General features: G+C 38.5%; 1 pseudogene; it reads right to left on the bottom strand.

The window, feature by feature from the left end:
• Nucleotides 1-16,677, bottom strand: part of LOC101423985 (small ribosomal subunit protein uS17-like) — a 68,088-nt pseudogene that overhangs the window by 16,621 nt on the left and 34,790 nt on the right.

The following is a 16,677-nucleotide window of genomic DNA, read 5'->3' on the forward strand; positions in this document are numbered from 1 at the left end:
TTAAGTGTCCGTTAAGACGTCAATGAAGATAATGTTGATGCATCTTAAAATGTAATTATAATTTTAATTATTCAAGTTCAAGTATGGCATTGGTCAAACACAATGAAATCTGGACATCAAGACCCTGGCTTCATTGCTCCAACAATTTTATTCTGTTTCTTTTGAACAAGCAAGTAAGTTCCAGTTGACTGACTCAGGACTTTTGAGTAATGTGTATTATGCTGACCTTACCCTCACATGTCCTTGGGGCTTTAACCCATCAAGTTGGGGGCTCAAAGAAGCTTGTTGGTAGAAAAGAAATCAGGAAGAATAAAGAGGAAAACAGTCATGAGCTTATTCACTGCCAATATATATCATATGAAACAATGACCACCCTTCAGATGTGTTTGTTCTCTGTCATACTATAGAAGTGAATGAAATATCACTGATACTAATGAAGGAGTATTTCCTATTGAGCTACTGCATATGGAAGTGCTTTGTAAAAAGTCAAGGCCTGTTCGATTGTAAAGCATTACTCTTACTATTGTCAACATTTATCCCTTTTCCTTCTCATTTTACAGGTTAGAAAATTAAGACCCAGAAAGATGAAGAGATTTGGCCAAGCACATAGATCAGGTTAGTGACAGAGCCAGGATGAGATTCTATAATGTTCAACTCCCTGCTTAAAAAAATAACCATATGTATATACGTAATTTAAAAAATGCTAAAGGATCATAAAAAATGTATAAATGTGGATCAACAAAAAGAAGAAAACAAAAATTACTTAGCAATAGATGTTTTCCTTTGTTGTTGTGATCATCACCACAATGGTAGACAATGTTGTGCTGGGTGCTAAGGCAGGCGCTTTACTTGTCTTACTGGGAACTCCTGTAGTCCTCACCTTACAAGGTGGTTGCTATTATCCCCATATTACAGATGAAGAAACAGAGGTCACACAGCTGTTGAGTGTCTTTGGGACTTCAACCTAGGCAGGATGACTCCAGAGTAATGATTTTAAAAACTATTCCTACACATTTTAAAAATAAAAGTGGGCCCACATAGTGAACAGAGTTCTCTTTTATGTTACAAGCTTTTTATTACTTCACAACTCATAATTTACTTCTTAGTAAGCCATTGAGAATATTTTAAAGATCGAAACAATCCATGTAAAATATATTTACATAAAAAGAGGAAATGGCTGCTAAAGTCAACCAAATTAACTTGGAATAGCATTGAGATACTCTCTTATGGTTTGGAAAATGGAAGGGATGAAAAGTAGGTGGGTAGATGTTTTTCCAAAAGAAATATGACATACCTTTTATGGTCTAGCTGAAGAGAGAAATGAAAACAGAATAAAGTACAGTGAAAGTTGGGGAAGAGAAATGAGTTTGCACTGAGGAGATAAGGGTTTTAGGTGAGGGATGGACCTGAGGGAGGCCTTGAAGGACAGGAGAGGTCAAAGAGTTGGCAGGATGTAGTGTTAGGATGGCCAAGGACCTGGCAATAATGGTAGGTGAGAAATGGACAAAAATCCCCAAAAAATCCCAACTGAGGCTACCTAGCTTAGAGAAGAAAAGATCCAGAGAGATGTGAATGATTACTTCTAACATTTTAAAGGTTATCATGTGGCAAAGCGATTAAATTTATTTTTATTTTTCTAGAGGACAGAAATGTGACAAATGGATGCAATTTAGAGGTAGGAAGATTTAAAACCAAAATGGAGAAGACCTTCCAAAGCCAACCACAGAGACAGTATAACAACAACAACAACAGCAGCAGCAGCAATGAGAAGCGACTCCTTTTATAGTTATGTAGTTTTTGGCCATGGTGCAGATGCAAGCAGAGGCTGGACAACTTACTCACTGGAAATGTTGTCAAGGGAAACAGTGTAAAATATAGAACAATAAATATTATATTATGCTCCCTTTTCACAAAGCTTATATATGTATAACACGCATACAAAAATCTACCAAACAGATAAATGTTTGCCTTGTATAAACATTTTTCAGTTTTTTTGGTGAACATTTGTTGCTTAACTAATTTAGAAAAACCTAAATAATTTTTCTTTTTACATTTAGAAAAGCCGAGAACCATGAATTATATTTTCTCAGGTCACAACTAAAAGCCAAGATTTAAACCCATCTCTGACTTCAAAGTGTAGTCTATTTTCAGGAAACTGCATTTTAAGGAATCAAGGAAGGAATGGGTAAACCAAATTTGAGGTAGTAGGTGCACACTACAAAATTTTAAGAGATTATGAGTTTCTGAAATAGCAAACAGCAGATTTGGAAAGTATGACTGGAAAGTGACCAAAAGGACAGTTAAGTCAGTTGAAACTGAACTGTGACAAAGCAGGGCTGTTAGAGATGGAGCAGTGGGGTGTGGCCATCCTGGCAAGCAGCAGATGTGGAATCAAGATAGAGTTTTTGCGTCTTTCTATGTCTCTCTTTCTCAAATTTTAAAGTCCTTTATTACAAACCAAAGAGTCTCCAAATATTATGTATATTCCTATCTTTAAAGTGATTTTATGTTTTAGAACTTTCTCATCCTTTAACAATATTCTTTTGAAAGTAAATTCCTCTTTTATTTTCTAGTTAAGCCAGACATAGTCTTTTGCTCTGTGGGAATAGAAGTGGTCTACTTGGGTATAGAGTGGAATCTAGCTACATTAGGGCCAGAAGTGGTCTAGCTAAGTTAGAACGTGATACCATTATTTACACAAGCATGGTCTACCTCCAAGATATAGTGAGGGATTTTATGACCAGAGGTTTTATGATCTGTAACTATAAAACAATCAGTTTTTAAGGCAAACATACCACAATATCTATATCCAAATGAGAATTGTCCTTCAGAGCTGTGACCTTGGGAAATTGTTCACACATGGCATCAAACATTTAAACTCTTCACTGGATACAGTCTTCAGACACAATTTATCACACACATATTATTTTAAGGGACACCTCATTTTTAAACAAAAATGTTTTATGTTGCTTGATAACCAATTTTCTTTCCCAGAGGACTTGAACTGTGATGCCTTTGGCTATCAGAAAAATCAAACACAGCTTTAAAATGCAGAGTGTTGTCACCACTGAAGAGGAAAAAGAGAATGGGAGAAGAGGATATTGCTCAAGCGATTGGGCTTCTTCTTACCACAGGGAGGTCCCGGGTTCAGTTCCTGGTGCCTCCTGGAGAAGGTGAGCTGGAGCAATAGGCAGGCACAGTGAGCTGATGCAATAAGATGACACAAAGAGGAAAGATAATGAGAGACATAACAAACCAGGGAGCTGAGGTGGCTCAAGACACTGAGCGCCTCTCTCCTACATGGGAGGTCCCAGATCTGGGTCCCAGTGCCTCCTAAAGAGAAGATGAGCAGACGCAGAGAGCACACACAGTGAATGGACACAGAAAGTGGACAGTGAGTGCAAACAATGTGGGGGTGGGGCGGTAAATAAAATAAATCTTAAAAAAAAAAAAGAGAGAGAATGGGGCACTAACTCTGGAAAACATACCCAAAGACCAGTTGCAAAGATATTTGGAATATAGGCAACATCCTTAGAATAAGGCAGTGACCTTAAAAGATACTATTTTGTAGGGTACGTTTAACTGTCTATTTGTTAAAATAGTTATCAAATAAAAATTAGCTGTACCCACTTCATATGCTAGCTTGTTAAGACTTCTGCTTTCATGCTTACACTTTGGTCCTAATTCCTGGTCACTACCCTACTGTCATTCCTTACACTGACTACCTCATCAACAGGTCAAAAGCAGCTACACAGAGAGGTAAGGAAAATATATGGTGGAAATAACATATTGATGAAGATATGCAGAAGCAGTGACATTTATACACTGTTGTAGGAAGTGCAAATTGGAAAAATTTTTAGAGGACAAGTTGAGACTATCAAAATTCAAAATTCACTTACTGTTTGATTCAGCAATTATGATTTTAGGCCTTTGTTCTATAGCTATGCTTACAAATATAAACAAACGTGTATGCATAATTAGGTTCATTGCAGTACTGTTCACAATAGGAAAATATTAGAAAATGTCTATCAATAGGTAAAGTGCTAAAAAAATTAGATATATCTCAACAATGGAATAATATATGACAATTTTACAGGAGTAAAATAATTTACATATACAGATCTACAAAGATTTGCAAGACATATTGCTAAATGAGAAAGCCAGGTAAAACTCTATATTTCTCTGATTCAGGGAAAACCATATTCATGTATGCACCTATTGATGGTAAACATTTGGAAGGGAACTTAGAAAATGTGAGAGTAATTATCTTTGGAGAGTCAAAGAAGAGGTCTGTGACAGGCAAGACAATACATTTTTATTGTATACACTTGTAGGTTTGCATAGTTTTAAAAATACGTGCATGTATTCTTTTCAAAATGAAAACAATGGAAAAAGGTAAAATGTGCAGTGGAGGAATGTATTGATGAAGGTGTGGTTGAGAAAAAGGTTTGGTCATCTTCCAAAAAGAGTTGAACTGCGCTTTTGATCCTGGCTCTTTGGGTAAGCTTGAATGGGAATGGAGGAGCAATTGCTGGAGAGCAGTGAGAATGGTGATCACTTCAGAAAGCTTTTATTTGTAGATGAAGTAAGTAAGTTTAGAAGAATGACATTCTGTTTCAAATCGTTATGTTGGCCAACCTCTTTTACTCAAAAATACCCCCAAAACAATAAACTATTTTCAGACGGGGACATTTGACCAATGAGGTAGCCAGTTGGCACTAAGTGTCTTCTTTATTTTTTTTAATTTTTTAAAAAGATTTATTTTATTTATTTCTCTCCCCTTTTCCCCACCCATTGTCTGCTCTCTGTGTCCATTTGCTGTGTGTTCTTCTGTGTCCACGTGCATTCTTGTCTCTTTTGTCTGCTTCTGTTGTTGTCAGCAGCACAGGAATCTGTGTCTCGTTTTGTTGTGTCATCTTGTTGTCTCAGCTCTCTGTGTGTGTGGCGCCATTCTTAGGCAGGCTGCACTTTCTTTCGCGCTGGGTGGCTCTCCTTACAGGGCGCACTCCTTGCCATGGGGCTCCCCTATGCAGGGACATCCCTGTGTGGCAGGGCACTCCTTGCGCACATCAGCACTGTGCATGGGCCAGCTCCACATGGGTCAAGGCGGCCCGGGGTTTGAACCTTGGACCTCTCATGTGGTAGATGGATGCCCTAACCACTGAGCCAAGTACGCTTCCCTAAGCATCTTCTTTAAAACAAAGGAAGAATGTCAGTTAAGTTATTCTTAAGGCAGAATTAGTAATTAGAAGCCTCCCTTTCTCATAACTAGTGGGTGAGAAACTAAGCTTATGAGAGTTGTAATGAGGGAAGAAGGGTGATAATTTGAGGGGGAATGATGGTTTGGGTGGGTGCTTTTGTGTTTTGGAAGGGGAACTTTGAGATCACTTAATATTCTGCATGGGTGCACTGAGGACTTTGGAGTGGGGGAAAGGCAGGGCAAGAAAGAGAGTGAGGAAGGGAGGCGGGAGAAGCCATCTCGGTTAGAACAAGGGTGGTGCTGGAGGGGAAGGATTGTGGATTCATGTATCAGATGTCGGACTCTGAAAACTCCCTCCAGGGCCCTTCAAACCGTGGTTTGGGATGGCTTTCAATAGCAAGAGCCGTTTATCTACATCTCTAGTACTGAAAAGAACACAAATGGTGAAATAAGAGCATGGGTTCTAGGCTCAGGGCTGGCTTCACAGAAGGGTTAAGACTTCCGGGTGCTGCTGACAAGAATACAGGCAGACACAGAAGAACACGCAGTGAATGGACTTGAATGGACACAGAGAGCAGACAACGAAAGGAGGGTGCGGGGGGGGGGGGGGGGGGGGGCGGAGAAATAAATAAAAAAATAAAATCTTAAAAAAAAAAAAAGGCTTTAGGACTTGATAGCTCTTGGGTGAATTATTTAGCTCTTCTGGGTCTGAGTTCCCTCACATGGAAAACGATGATAATGCTATCTCATGGGTTTGTTTTTTTTGGGCAACGATTAGGTAGAAATTTTAAAAAGTGTCTGACTCCTATAATTTTTTTGTCTTTATTTATTTGACTCCTATAATTTTATTGGCTCAATATATATTTTGAAGTAGGTGAACAACTTTTTGTTTATGGAGTTAGTACTTGTTTCATAATGTGGAATTATTTACTTCTAATTTATTATTATCATTCTTGTTATTATTGTTACTGCTGCTTCTGGAATACCTAATATGTTCTAAGCTTTGCTCCAGGTGTTTTAAATGAAGTATTTCTAAATATAACAACTATTTGAAATGGCTAGGCCTGGCCCATTTTTTAGATGAGAAAACCGAAGCTCAGACAGTTGAGATCAAAATTTGACTTTCTTTGCCAAATAACTAGAAGGATAGAACAATGGACCAAGTTCCAGGGTGACAGAGAGGGGCATCAGGTGAGTCTGAAGGCTGCAGAGAATGAAATCAGGGGAGCGCCATAGCTCCCAGAGGTAATGATGCTTGAGAGCAAGGCTGACGTTATGGTTAAAGCATCATTGGACAGGAGCTGGAAAGAGGCAGATATACAGCTGCTGGACTGAGCCCAGAGATATATGGAGGGGAGAAAGGAGAGCCTGAACAATTTCTGGAAGTTCTTAAATCATAGCAGAGGGAGAAGGGCTGGGGTTAGGTAAGAGGGACCTTCTGATGGTATAAAGTATATCTGATCCTTTTGTTATTCTTTTTCCTTATTGTCCATTATTATTTTAATTATTATTTTATGTAGAATAAACTTCAAATATTTCTTATTGCTTAGTAAGGCTTTCTTTCCTAATTATAAGACTAAACATGAAGATTTCCTTTGTACATGTAATTCCTACTTTTTTAAAAAAGATTTATTATTTATTTCTCTCCCCTTCCCTGCCTCTCCCCCCCCCCCCCCGTTATTTGCTCTCTGTGTCCATTCGCTGTGTGTTCTTCTGTGTCTGCTTATATTTTTGTCAGCAGCACCCAGAATCTATGTCTCGTTTTGTTGCGTCATCTTGCTGCGTCAGCTCTCTGTGTGTGTGGCGCCACTCCTGGGCAGGCTGCACTTTTTTCGCGCTGGGTGTCTCTCCTTACGGGGCACACTCCTCGTGTGTGGGGCTCCCCTATGTGGGGCACACCCCTGCGTGGCGGGGCACTCCTTGCGTGCATTAGCACTGTGCATGGGCCAGCTCACCGCATGGGTCAGGAGGCCCTGGGTTTAAACCCTGGACCTCCCATGTGGTAGGTGGACGCTCTATCTGTTGAGACAAATCTGCTTCCCCTTAGATACTTTTGATGAGAAATATAAATAGTGCTCCCTCATCATGTTCCCTGCCCTCATTACTTTTAGACCTGACCTGGGCGGGTTCACCCCTCTTTAGGCAACCTGGTGGTCCCCTGCTCCCGGGAGGTCACCATATTGACGCCAATTAGTGTGGACATCTGATCGGCATAGCTCACTAAAGCCCAGAACTCCTGAGCACCAGCATCCCTCCTTTCTCAGCCTCCCAAGCCAGCTGCGACTCAAGGCATGCACCACCGCACCCAGCATACTTTTCAATTTGATCTGAAATCACTGACCATCTTGGAGTACCAAGAGAGAAATAATGCTCAGCAAACGTAGAAAAGAACAATTTTTTAGGCAGCAAAGGGTTCTAGCTTTGAGCTCAGGGAAGCATAGATATCCTATTTTCATCCACACCATATCTGGAGCTAAGCTGACTTAAAAGCAAAAGCAAATGATTTTTCTCTTTCATCTCTAATAAAGAATGATACTTAGAGCAATGTGTGTTTACTGGTAACGAATTCCACCAGTGGGTGTGGTGAAAAGCTGAGAGTTTGAGGACTGTGTAGCTTCTGCTATTGTCTACAGCATTTCCTCTCTTGTCTCAGAGATTCGTGCTTTCTCAGGCAAGGGCAGTTTCAGGTCCAGCTAAATGTCTGGGTTTTCTTATTACGGGGATGAGGAGGTGGGAGTGGTGGGATGGCGGGTTGTGGGGTTTCCTGCTGGCAGGGATTCCATTGTGGGGTAAGTCTGCCATTTCCTACCCCCCCAAAAAAAGGTAAACTGGGACAACCATTCTCAGAAGTTAAATGATTTCCTTGTTGATATGAGGTAAGGAAAAGATGAATAGCTTTGGGGAAAGAATCTAAGAAGGAGAAAAATAAGGAGTAAAACACAGAGGAAGACTTGCGAGATAGATGAAGTGCAAAGGCAGATGAATTTCTTTTTCAGGTTGTCATGGAGACAGTAAGAGAATATTTTCCTAATAAATCAATAAAGCCCTAGTGTCTGTGCTACTCTGGGAGTACCAATGATTGTATTGAGTCCCTAAATAAATATATCCAACTGGTATAGATGCTTTAAATCCCATCTTGTGGTGAGAGGTCTGAAAATGAAAGTAGCCAGAATCAATTCTTGTACTGTTTGTAAAGGAGGAGGCACCGTCAAATAGGATTAGAATTAGGACCTGTGCTGGACACTTTGTTACAGTCATGTTTCTCTGTAAATGCTTATTTGGTATCACTCCAAGACAGTTCACCTGACTTTCCTAAACAAAATTGCAGGTCAATTTTGAGGAAAACTCTACCTACACACATACATTCACATATACATACATTGCATCAGTGTGTATATACATATAAATTATCTACTCATACCTAAAGCTGCACATTTAATTTACATGTTGCAAAGCCAGTACACACACAGAGTGGTTTAGATCCTATCAGCAGCTTGCCCTCTATTCCAACCCTTTAGGATTTTCATAAATGTGCCTGGAGAATGCTTGGTCTGGGCTACTCCATTTGTGTGTTTGTCTCTTCCTGTCTTCCGTGTTTTGAATGATCTGCTGATCTACGTCAAAGTGCTGGATCACATCCTGCGCTATCCAGATTTTATTGCTTACTTTCTTGAATCAAAACTAATTTTCTATTTAAAGAGAATTTTGTCTCCTTCTGTATTGTCGCAAGCCCAAGCCCTCAAATATAGGATCTTCAACTGTACTTATACATATTGTCCTGCTACTTCTTTTCTTAGCTTTCAAGTCTCTAGATATGTGATATGCTAGAATTGTACATCCCCTGTTATTCAAGAGTGATTTGCAAATTGCCTTGGCCCGTGTGCCTGAACAGGCGTCCTGTGACTGGGGCTGAGGAGGGTAGGGCTTTAGACACATCTGTGGCTTTTGATGGATCGTAACACTTTCCTACTGAGAGCCACCCTGGACTTGAGTCCTTTAGTCTGGGAGTACATGAGGTCTCCATGGATATTCACCCACAATAAATACTGTGATCTTGCTATTCTGTTAGGATTTTGCTAACTTTTTTTTTTTCCAACCATATAAATGTATGGTGAATAATGATGTGACATATAAACTTGAAAAGTGAAATTTGGAATTTTAACTTTCAGAGTATCAGTATTATTCATTAGAAACTGGCTTGATATGCCTAAAAATAGAAATTCACAGAGAAGAAGATTCTTAAGCACTTACTCAAGGCCAGAAAAATTTTTACCAAGATTTCCTCACTTTAACTTTTAACAACTTTCGAGGGTAGAGATGCCCCGTCTTAAGAGATGAGGCAACTGAGTTTTTTGAGTGTGGAATAACTTGCCTAGACCATGGCAAGGTACGGGGCCAGGTCAGGCACCCAGGGTGTCCGACAGCTGAGCTCTCACCTTCTTACTTATTCTCCATGCTGGGATTTTGCTCATTCACAGCTACTTATTTCACTAGAGTCATAATCCTGATTTCTTTTATTCTAACTGAAACAATAATAATAAAACAACACAACTATGTGCAGTGGCCTCTGGCCAAGGCCATTTGATTTGGAGTCAAAACCTCATATTTATACAACATTTTTAGTTTGTCAAAATCTAATAAAGTTGGTTTCCATATCTGGGAGAAACCATATTTAATACAGTGGCATATCAGATGATTAATTTCATGTATTTTAATCAGTTTCTGTGCTTATCTATTTTATAGCAAGTGGAGAACTTAAACATACTTCAGAAAAATTCCCTCCCCAATTCATTGTAAAGATTAAGGAGGTGAAGACAAGAGTTCGTGAAGTGTTGTTTTCAAAGAGAGAGTGGGTGTGAGAATCCATGCCCCTATCATTAAAATACCACATTACCTGATGTCTAATTTGTCTAAAAGACATGGGTTTCTTTTTCTATTAGTAGCTCTTCTATTAACAATGTACTCTGACTTTGGAAATGCCAAGCTGTTATTGGTGTTTTGGAGAATTGAAAAGGTTTTCAGAGTTATGATTAGAAAGTCTAGAGTTTCTTAAACATGTTGTATGATTAGTAAGTGAATCTATGACACTTGAGGAAGGAAGGAAATAAATGTACATTGAACATGTATTTGCCAGAAATGTTGGCAGGCACTTTAATATAATAACTTTTCAAAAGCTGATATTAACGTCACCTTAGGAATGAAAAAAAAATCAGAGAAATTAAGTAGTTCCCCCCAATTGCACTGCTACCAAGATTTGGATCCACTCTATCCAACTCTGGAGCCTTTACACTTTTTTTTACCCTATCCTCCATTTAGTTTGAAATGCATAGCATTTCATGTTTGAACAACCTCAACAAGAAAACTGGGCAACCTCTTATGGGAGTAAAACTTATACACACACATACACAAATAATGCTTAGCACCTCAGGAATCACCCAAGGTTGAAGAAAGGAACACTGGAGCTCTACTATGGCTAGGAATTATGACTAGAGTCTGAAATCTGAGTACATCTTTCAGACCACTTTTTTTTTTCTTTCCTCTGAGAGTATCTCTCTGATCTCATTTAAATTTTTAAAGTTTTTTATCTAATGATGGAAAGTTTCCAGCATATACTAGAGAAAATAGAAAAAATAAACCTGGGTATTTGTCACCTGGCTTTGATAATTTCTCAGCTAATATTATATTTAGTATAACACTGACATAAATTCTAACTTGTCTGTATTGGTGGGGAATAGATAGCAGATTATTTGCTTTCACCTTTCGTGCCCTAGTTCTTACCCCAGTAGAGGATCCATATTTTTTTCTTACAGTACGAAGTCCTAATGTGTTGCCAGCAGTCACATTTTGAAAAGCACAATCTGAGAGAGAACAATAAAATGGGTATCAAAATAAAGCAGATATATAAATATTTCATGTTGGAAATAAAGCAAAGTCAGAGAAGGAGTGTGAAAATCAGTGGCATGAAAACATTCTTTCCCACAACTGCATGTGTATTGGTTCCATTAGAGGTTGGAAAGGGTCGTAGAAGGGTATGACTGTTAAGATAAGACCACTGGATTACCTGATAGACACAATTGTCCTCTGTGGCATGGAGGATGCCTGTTTTATTGCAGCTTTTCTGCCCTGAGAGAAATGAAGACCCAAGGAAAGAAATCTGTTATGTTGTCGTTTTTCAATTATCCACACAAATACCTAGGAACAGAGACATGGATAATAAAAGGTTGGAGATAATAATAATAAAAATGTGCATTTACTTTGGAATGTGTTACTATGCTTACTTTGTTTTGAAGTGTGTGTGTGTGTGTGTCTATTCTGGCAATACCCTCCCAAGAACATAAGAATGCCATTTCTACTGACCAGACCTTGTTAGAGCTGTTTTCTTGTTCTGTCACCCTTCAGCCCTACCGCCCATTCTGTCTCCCTCTTGGGATCATCCTTCTCTGGTAGGAAGGGTTCCAAAAGTTTCTGGCCTTTACATAATATAAACTGGTATTTAAAATATTGACAAAGTCTCAATTAAGCAGGTGAGATTCTAAGAGTTAAGCTGGAATTTTCCAAAACAAGCCCGTCAATGGACTTGAAAGCACTCGTCAGGTCTCTCCTCAGATAGTGTTGGAACTGTGGGCTTTGGAAAGCAGGAGAACACCACTGCCCTGCTGGCCTATTTTCTTTGTCCAGGTCTATTAATAGCTTATCTCTAGTTCCAGTTTTCACATGATAGTAAGTCTATTTCCCAGTTCTGTGTTCTTTCCTCTCTTACCCTGGGATTGGGAAGTTTTTTCTTGATTTGTCCTGAGAACAAATTGTGACAATGAAGATAAGGTTTTCTTTAAGATCACTAAGAGTATACTGTACAGGCGTCCACATTTATGCTTCTCATATCGGGAGCAAAAAAATAGTCCTAACTTGCCTATAAATTAAGAATCCTGCTTCCAAACAAATTGGCTCTTTACTTCACTTGTGTAGATGGTGTGCTCTTATCTGAAGATTCAAACTATTGAAAAAGCAAATCACAGGACTTATAGATACAGGGAATTTTCCGTTCTGAATCATATGGTACTGTTTTTTCTTTCAGTGTTCCTGTTTCTCTGCTGCATAAGTGCATGTGATTTAGCAATCTAATTATGAATGGGAATCCAAATAATATCCTGTTTTTAGAGGCTTCCACCTCCCCAATGGGTTAGAATTAGGTTCTAATTTCCTATCCTGTTGCTATCATCTGAGTTTTCTTCCCATACCATTCTTTTCTCTAAATACCAGAGGCATATTGAAGAAAGTGAAGCCCACTTATGCTTTTTAATTTTTGTGACTAATATTAGTTCCTATATCTTAATAATAATAAAGTCTGCTTTTTCCAAAGTCTTGTGTTAAAGCATGTTGGGTATGTATATAAATTCAATAACCTTTAAAGTGTAAAGGTATCCTCCTTAGTTAGTCCTATGATATTTTATGATTTAACCTGTACTGAATACATTTGACAAAAGAGTTTATCTGCTATGGTTTTATTGGAGTAGATGGCTTCTTATCTTTTTTAAAGGTACATTTTATCTTGGTTCCAGGAAATTGACACTGAGGTAAAATGTAGTACTTAAAAAAATTATCTAAAAAGTAAAGAATAATCTTTGCACATAGGAAATGTGGTAATTAATTGTATTTAGGGTTGAATCACATTTTGAAATTTATTGTGAAATTTAAAACTACCATATTTTAAAATCACTTTGCCAAACCATTTAATAGTACCCATTTACCTTTCTAATCTCAGTCTATTCCACAGAGGATAAATTACTGTGCTTTTAGTTGTTAAGCCTTCTGAGCATATGAATTCTTTTCGTGTTTTGTTGTAGCCATATAAAACATTTTACTTCAAAGAAAAAATGCTATGAATTTACAGTGCTTGTAGTATTTTAAAAATCTGTTTCCTATTTTGTTGATTAAGAGAGAAAACCATTGATTGTGGATAAAGAAAATGCTATGTTGAAAAGCAAATTAAGGATCTTGGTGTTTCTCTGCTAGATAGCACAAAAACTAAGTATGCCACAGGAATTTCTCAACATTATTAATCTCTTGACAATGTGTGGGTCGTATAAAGGACAAATGAATGTTTTGGAGCACCAAGAATGCCAATTTTAATAGACTGTCAAATCACTGTACACAAATATTTGTGTTTCTGGGGATTATTTGATTTTTATCAAAGCAAACTGAATTAGAAACATAGCATGCTCTAAGTCATTGGTACTTATTTTCCAATTCTTTTTCCCAGAGAAGTTTCTATGCACTAACGGAGCACTAAGTCATCAGTTAGACATACCATGTAATGATCCTTATCATATCCAGACAAAATAAAAGCCTTTTAAGAAGCTACTTCACAAGACAACTTCATAGCTTTCCTTACAGGAACTTGCTAAGCAAATAGTGATTATTAAAACAATTGGGTCAATCTCTTACACCAGTTCAACAAGAATAATTCTAAGATGTCTAGCCCATTCCACATTCCATGTGACTAACCATGGTATCCAGAGCTTGGAAAATATCCAGGGAGCTCACAGTAGCTTTTCTTAAATGCATTATTGACATTAGCTTTTAGGGAAAAGTGATAGAATTGGGTTAATAGGAGGAGAGTCTTCAAGGCGTTCCAACAGTCAATAGTATAAAGGGTCCCAAGAGTATCTAAATAGTACCTGAAAGTATTCAGAGCTGATACACTGCAGACTTAATTCATATTTATGTTAGAGTTGGCAGATGCATAAATTTTAATTGTCGACCTAGAGATTTATTGTATTTAATGAAACAGATCTAGTAGGAGCTTTGCACAAGTGGTCAGTAGCGAGGAGACTGAATTGGAATGATTCACTTTTAAAGACATGTACACATTAACCACCCCTTTTGCTTACAAAGATAAGGATAGAAATTGAATAATAGTGGAAATGTATGGATAAGAACTAGAGAGAACAGGATCTCAGTCAATAAGGAGAACCTTGGCAGGTCTTGGTCAATTCCAAGGCTGTTAGCTAAGGTGGGGAGGAGCAGCAGCTATTCTAGTGTTTAGCACATAAGGGTTCAGTGCATAAAGAACCAGGGAGGAGACCACTGATATCTAGATCTGAGCTCCTACCGGCAAAGTCTGGAATCCCGAATTTTGGAGCTAAGTCAAGACCAAAGATAAAAAATTTTAGAATAAAGTGTCAGTAACTTGGACAAAGGATCTGGGTAACAGAACCAGGGGTTTAGGGCACCCACACTAATAGTTGACTAAGGCAAGTCCTTCCATATTTCCTACTTGGAGCCCAAAACTTGGAGTTTTGGAAGGCCTGAGCTTACAGGTAGAGTTCTTTTCATTTCATTCGTTAGGCACCTATCATGAACTAGGAACTGTATTAGGACAGGCGCTATTAGTGCACTAGGAGGACAAAGTATAAAGAGTATAAACAATAAACCAGTAAATAAAGAAATGATCAAGTAACTGTAGAAGGAAATAAACAGGGCAAAGATCCTGAGAATCTGGGAAAGTATTTTCGACAGGATGGCCACAGAAAGCCTCTCCAAAGAAGTGATGTTTGAGGATGAGAATGAAGTTTGAGAATGAGCTGGCAAAAGAACACTAGTGAATCTAGACTAAGGGAAGACAGAGAGGAAAGGTATGGAGATGAACAAGGCCTTGGCCTGTTCAAGGGATAGAAGGTAGTAAATTTGGAGAATAGTGAGCTACAGAGAGAGTGGTGTGGGATGGGGGTTAGAGAAGTTATCAAGAATCAGATCCTACAGCTGGAGGAGGAAAGCCACTTGGCTAGAGTAAGGGATGGGCCACGTAAGTCCTGGCTGATATGTCGTAAGAACGGATCTGGAATAAATCCCTGGTTTTATACTTGAAAGCTGGAAAATAGATGACAAGGGAATGAAAATTCAGTCTGAGCAGCCCATACATTGTGGAGAGTTTACTAAAGCAGAGCTGGAAATAGGAGGCAGACCATAAGTGCTGGAGTCTCTGCATTCTAGTTAGTTTCTGGAGATCCCAGGGTTAAAAACTAGCCTGAGGGCAAAGTATTGCAGTTCGAAAGAGTGGTGATAGTAGCCAGATTATTTTTCCTTTGAATGATGAAACTGTTTTGCAAAGGACAGTGGGGCAGGGTGGTGAGTCATCCAGCGTGGGCTGCTTTGAGGCAGAGTATACTGGGGGTGAGCACAGCCCATTGTTTTGGAGGTAGATGTACAGCAAGATGAACATCATCCTTCTTGTGATTTCCCTTCTTTTATCCACAGTCATCTAAGTCACAGATCCCTTGAGGAGGTTTTACAATTGTTTAAGAATATATTCTGATGTTCCTTTAAAATTTTTAAATAAACATGAAAATTTATTGCTAATAACAGCCAATCAATTGTAGCAATATCTTGTCCCTTCCCATCCATCTTGCCTCATTCTCTCTCACCATTCTCCACCCGCCCCCCTCCCCACTATGATCTATGAAGAGCAAATTCCTTTTCCTACTAGGTGTGTTCTTTTTACACAGAATATCCTCTTTCTCTTCCTTGTTTTCCTGGCAACTATTTAAAACTAATTAAATTTTTTCTTTGATTATGGAACATTTCTATCACATACAGAAAATACTATAACAGATACCCATTCCTTCAACACCTAGACTTATCAGATATAAACTTTTTTTTTTACCATATTTGCTTCAAATCTCTCATGTTTACCCTTAGAAAGGAAATATTTCTGATAAAGCTAAAACTTTCTCTCTCCTTACCCTCATCCTCATTAGCAATTCTTACTTATCTTTTAACTAGCAAACAACATCAATTCTTTTGTAAAGTCTTCACTGTATTACCCAGGCTGACCATCTGTTTCTGCTGTATTTTGTGCACAATTATGTTATAGCAATAATATGTATTTTGATTATACACTCTTTCTATAAGAAAAGAAAATGACTTGATCATTTTCAGTCACCATTATCTAGTGCCTAGTATGATGGCTGAAGTGAATTTTAATTGAATAATGTCTACAAAAATCATTTTTTCACAAGAACCCTGAGCGTAGTCAGGGTTGGAATTGTCATTCCTATTTTCCAAACATAGAACTTGATAAATTTCACTTGTCTAGTGTGGTGGATTATATTATTTGACCACAATTCTTCCTTGTCTCCTTGTCCTCACCATGGTGTACTATTGGTGGACTATACTTCCCTGTCTCCCTAATGTTGGGTTTGGCCATGAGATTTATTTTGTCCAATGGAAGGTAGGCAGAAGTGACACTGTTTCATTTCCAAGCTGAGGCTTTAAGAGGTTCACATGTTTCTGTTCGTCTTTTTGTGCTTTTGCTATTCACCATGAAAACAGCCCAAGTAGCTGCTGGTCCCCAAATGAAGAGACATGTGGAACCGACCTGAACCCAACCTGCAGGCTGACTACAGCCAAGCTCAGCACGGCTGCAGCAAACCCACAGGCTTGTGGACAAAAATAAACTTGCTGATGTAAGTTCCTGA

The sequence above is a fragment of the Dasypus novemcinctus genome, chromosome 8 (genome assembly GCF_030445035.2).
Source record: "Dasypus novemcinctus isolate mDasNov1 chromosome 8, mDasNov1.1.hap2, whole genome shotgun sequence".
NCBI lineage: Eukaryota > Metazoa > Chordata > Mammalia > Cingulata > Dasypodidae > Dasypus > Dasypus novemcinctus.